The sequence below is a fragment of the Pseudophryne corroboree genome, chromosome 8, assembly GCF_028390025.1.
Source record: "Pseudophryne corroboree isolate aPseCor3 chromosome 8, aPseCor3.hap2, whole genome shotgun sequence".
In the NCBI taxonomy this organism is placed as follows: Eukaryota; Metazoa; Chordata; class Amphibia; order Anura; family Myobatrachidae; genus Pseudophryne; species Pseudophryne corroboree.
Window position 1 is genome coordinate 454,439,670 of NC_086451.1, and position 5,454 is coordinate 454,445,123.

Below are 5,454 nucleotides of genomic sequence, written 5' to 3' on the forward strand. Positions count from 1 at the left end.
TTGCACGGCAGGTGGAGCAATTTTAAAACGTGCAGAGAGCTTTAAAGGTGGGAGGGGCTTGTTACAGGTGGGAGGGTCATGTCTTGTCTTTACAAACCATTTTGTGAATAATTTAAACTGGGGAATTATTTTTACATTCACCCTCTACAGCAGTTCTTCTCAATACCTCGGGACGTACTAACAATGCATGTTTTCCAGGTCTCCTCACAGAAGTGAAATAATTAGAACCACCTGTTGATCTTTTCAGACGTATTCGAAAGATTTAAATCTGCACAGGATATAACAATTGTAGATAAATAAATGGATAATGTTATTAGACCAACGTAAAAGCCTACTTGGGTAATTAGTTCAGCAAATGGTTGGTGGTGCTCCCGGGAAATAGTTATGACAACTATGAAACAACGGGTGTGGTCTTTTGGAAAGGCAAAAGACAAAAAGCAACTATATGCCTTTTCCAGGGCACACTTGAAAATTGAAATTGTGAAATTGTTAATACATAACTTTTATTATAGTATACTTAAAAAAAGAGGGCGAGAGCAAGCATTCATAATCTAAGTATATTAATACTCATACACATTGATATTCGTATTTTAGACGAAATAATAGTGTAAGTGAGCGAAAATAAGTGGTTCCTCATTCCAGAAAGGACGTATTCATATCCTCTATAATAGAGATTCTAATAAAATGAGGTCACTCCCTCGGGTCTGAAAGGGTCCAATAATTATTGGAACCTGGGGTTGATTCCTGACTGTGGGTCCTGAAGTTATAATGTGCGTGGGAGAATAAAATACCTACGGTACCTAGTATTCCCTGGTGGTTCCCCATCCAGGTACTGACCAGGCCCTGCAGTGCTTGGCTTCCAAGATCAGACGAGTTTGGGCATACTCAGTGCGGTCTGACCGTAGGTGGATAAGTCTCCCAGGTGCACCGTATTCCAAATATATGGGGACCCACAGGTGTCAGTAACAGTATCGGTAAATATTGGGCTGGTTAATTTATCAAAAAATTGTTGTCAAGAAATCTAGTTGTGGTAAGGATATTTCATTATTGTAAACTATCTCTTTGCATTGCATTCATTGATAATCCAAAGCCTCACCCTTGTGGTTTTGCAACAATTTGTTCAAAGAGAATATATAATATAATAACCAAAGGGTTAACAAAACCCACACACAGGAGGCAATGCCAAATTGACATAGACAGAAGTATTGAACACAAGTATGTATTCTTTCTCAAATGAAATGGGGAACACTGTAAAAGAATATACTGCTAAATTTAGTATATAGATGTCCTAAAAAGGTCTCTCCACTTCCCATACATTTGTGAGCAGATGCCAAAAGAAAATGTTACAGGCAGTTTTGAATGAGGCAATGTTGTCAGCAAAAAAAGGGGGGGGGGGCTTAATGATGGCCACAACTATTTAACAACAAAACAATATGTAAACCACATAAAGTAAATTTCAGTGTATCGCCCAATACTATGAACCCTGGAATTTAATGGATTCTTGAATTCTGGATACATTTATCCCTCATATGCTAATCCTCATTTCTCTATCGTCCTAAGTGGATGCTGGGGTTCCTGAAAGGACCATGGGGAATAGCGGCTCCGCAGGAGACAGGGCACAAAAAAGTAAAGCTTTTACCAGATCAGGTGGTGTGCACTGGCTCCTCCCCCTATGACCCTCCTCCAGACTCCAGTTAGATTTTGTGCCCGAACGAGAAGGGTGCAATCTAGGTGGCTCTCCTAAAGAGCTGCTTAGAGAAAGTTTAGCTTAGGTTTTTTACTTTACAGTGAGTCCTGCTGGCAACAGGATCACTGCAACGAGGGACTTAGGGGAGAAGTAGTGAACTCACCTGCGTGCAGAGTGGATTTGCTGCTTGGCTACTGGACACTAGCTCCAGAGGGACGATCACAGGTACAGCCTGGATGGTCACCGGAGCCGCGCCGCCGGCCCCCTTGCAGACGCTGAAGAGAGAAGAGGTCCAAAATCGGCGGCTGAAGACTCCTGAGTCTTCATAAAGGTAGCGCACAGCACTGCAGCTGTGCGCCATTTTCCTCTCAGCACACTTCACACAACAGTCACTGAGGGTGCAGAGCGCTGGGGGGGGCGCTCTGAGAGGCAAATAAAAACCTTATTAGAGGCAAAAAATACCTCACATATAGCCCACAGAGGCTATATGGAGATATTTAACCCCTGCCTAACTTCAAAAATAGCGGGAGACGAGCCCGCCGGAAAAGGGGCGGGGCCTATCTCCTCAGCACACAGCGCCATTTTCTCTCACAGAAAAGCTGGAGAGAAGGCTCCCAGGCTCTCCCCTGCACTGCACTACAGAAACAGGGTTAAAACAGAGAGGGGGGGCACTGATTTTGGCGATATTGTATATATATAAAAGATGCTATAAGGGAGAAACACTTATATAAGGTTGTCCCTATATAATTATAGCGTTTTTGGTGTGTGCTGGCAGACTCTCCCTCTGTCTCCCCAAAGGGCTAGTGGGTCCTGTCCTCTGTCAGAGCATTCCCGGTGTGTGTGCTATGTGTCGGTACGTGTGTGTCGACATGTATGAGGACGATGTTGGTGAGGAGGCGGAGAAATTGCCTGTAATGGTGATGTCACTCTCTAGGGAGTCGACACCGGAATGGATGGCTTATTTAGAGAATTACGTGAGAATGTCAACACGCTGCAAGGTCGGTTGACGACATGAGACGGCCGACAATCTATTAGGACCGGTCCAGGCGTCTCAGAAACACCGTCAGGGGTTTTAAAAACGCCCATTTACCTCAGTCGGTCGACACAGACACAGACACGGACACTAAAATACAGTGTCGACGGTGAATAAACAAACGTATTTCTCATTAGGGCCACACGTTAAGGGCAATGAAGGAGGTGTTACGTGTTTCTGATACTACAAGTACCACAAGAAAGGGTATTATGTGGGAGTGAAAAAACTACCTGTAGTTTTTCCTGAATCAGATAAAATAAAATGAAGTGTGTGAGGATGCGTAGGGTTACCCCGATAGCAAATATTGGCGTTATACCCTTTCCCGCCAGAAATTAGGGTACGTTGGGAAACACCCCTTAGGGTGATAAGGCGCTCACACGCTTATCAAGTGGCGTTACCGTCTCCAGATACGGCCGCCCTCAAGGAGCCAGCTGATAGGAAGCTGGAAAAATATCCTAAAAAGTATATACACACATACGGTGGTTATACTGCGACCAGCGATCGCCATCAGCCTGGAGATGCAGTGCTGGGTTGGCTTGGTCGGATTCCCTGACTGAAAATATTTTATTCATGTAGAGCATTTAATAGGATGCATTCTATATATATGTATGTGAGATGCACAGAGGGATATTTGCTCTCTGGCATCAAGATAAGTGCGTTGTCCATATCTCCCAGAAGATGTCAGGGACACGACAGTGGTCAGGTGATACAGATCCCATACGGCAGATGGAAGTATTGCTGTATAAAGGGAAGGAGTTATTTGGGGGTCGGTCCATCGGACCTGGGGACCACAGCAACAGCTGGGAAATCCAACCTTTTTTACCCCAAGTTACATCTCAGCTAAAAAAGACACCGTCTTTTCAGCCTCAATCTTTCCTTTCCCATGAGGGCATGCAGGCAAAAGGCCAGTCATATCTGCCCAGACATAGAGGTAAGGGAAGTAGACTGCAGCAGGCAGCCCTTTCCCAGGAAAAGAAGCCCTCCACCGCGTCTGCCAAGTCCTCAGCATGACGCTGGGGCCGTGCAAGCGGACTCAAGGTGGGGGGGTAGTCTCAAGAGTCTCAGGGCGCAGTGGGATCACTCGCAAGTTGACCCCTAGATCGTACGAGTATTATCCCAGGGGTAAAGATTGGAGAGTCGAGACATCTTCTCCTCGCAGGTTCCTGAAGTCTGCTTTACCAACGGCTCCCTCCGACAGGGAGGCAGCATTGGAAACAATTCACAAGCTGTATATCCAGCAGGTGATAATCAAAGTACCCCTCCTACGACAAGGAAAAGGGTATTATTTTTCCACACTATATGGTGGTACTGAAGCCAGACGGCTTGGTGACACATAGTCTAAATCTAAAATGTTTTGAACACTTACATAAAAGGTTCAAATCGAGATAAAGTCACTCAGAGCAGTGATAGCGAACCGGAAAAAAGGGGACTATATGGTGTCCCTGGACATCAAGGATTACCTCCATGTCCAAATTTTGTCCTTCTCATCAAGGGTACCTCTGGTTCGTGGTACAGAACTGTCAATATCAGTTTCAGACGATGCCGTTTGAATTATCCACGGCACCCCGGGCCTTTTTACCAAGGTAATGGCCGAAAAGATGTTTCTTCAAAGAAAAAAGGCATCTAAATTATCCCTTACTTGCACGACCTAAAAAGGGCAAGTTCCAGAGAACAGTTGGAGGTCGGAAGAGCACTATCTAAAGTAGTTCTTCGACGGCACGACTGGATTCTAAATATTCCAAGAATCGCAGCTGTTTTCCGACGATACGTCTGCTGTTCCTAGGGATGATTCTGGACACGGTTCAGAAAAAGGTTTTTCTTCCCGAGGAAAAAGCCAAGGAGTTATCCGACCTGTCAGGAACCTCCTAAAACCAGGAAAGGTGTCTGTACATCAATGCACAAGAGTCCTGGGAAAAATGGTGGCTTTTTACGAAGCAATTCCATTCGGCAGATTCCATGCAAGAATTTTCCAAAGGGATCTGTTGGACAAATGGTCAGGGTCGCATCCTCAGATGCACCTGCGAATAACCCTGTCGCCAAGGACAAGGGTATATCTTCTGTGGTGGTTGCAAAAGGCTCATCTATTGGAGGGCCGCAGATTCGGCATACAGGATTTGATCCTGGTGACCACGGACGCCAGCCTGAGAGGCTGGGGAGCAGTCACACAAGGAAGAAACTTCCAGGGGGTATGGACGAACCTGGAAAAGTCTCTTCACATAAACATTCTGGTACTAAGAGCAATCTAAAATGCTCTAAGCCAGGCGGAACCACTCCTGCAAGGAAAACCGGTGTTGATTCAGTCGGACAACATCACGGCGGTCGCCCATGTAAACAGACAGGGCGGCACAAGAAGCAGGAGTGCAATGGCAGAAGCTGCCAAGATTCTTCGCTGGGCGGAAAATCACGTAATAGCACTGTCAGCAGTGTTCTTCCCGGGCGTGGACAACTGGGAAGCAGACTTCCTCAGCAGACACGATATTCACCCGGGAGAGTGGGGTCTTCATCCAGAAGTCTTCCACATGCTAATAAACTGTTGGGAAAGACCAATGGTAGACATGATGGCGTCTCGCCTCAACAAGAAACTGGACAAGTATTGCGCCAGGTCAAGAGATCCACAGGCAATAGCTGTGGACGCACTGGTAACACCTTGGGTGTACAAATCAGTATATGTGTTTCCTCCTCTGCCTCTCATACCAAAGGTATTGAAGATTATACGGTGAAGAGGAGTAAGAAC

At 45.8% G+C, this 5,454-nt stretch overlaps 1 pseudogene; it reads right to left on the reverse strand.

Annotated features, from left to right (window-relative positions):
* Positions 1-788: 788 nt before the first annotated feature.
* LOC134950673 (5S ribosomal RNA) lies at positions 789-907 on the reverse strand (annotated as a pseudogene).
* Positions 908-5,454: the final 4,547 nt, after the last annotated feature.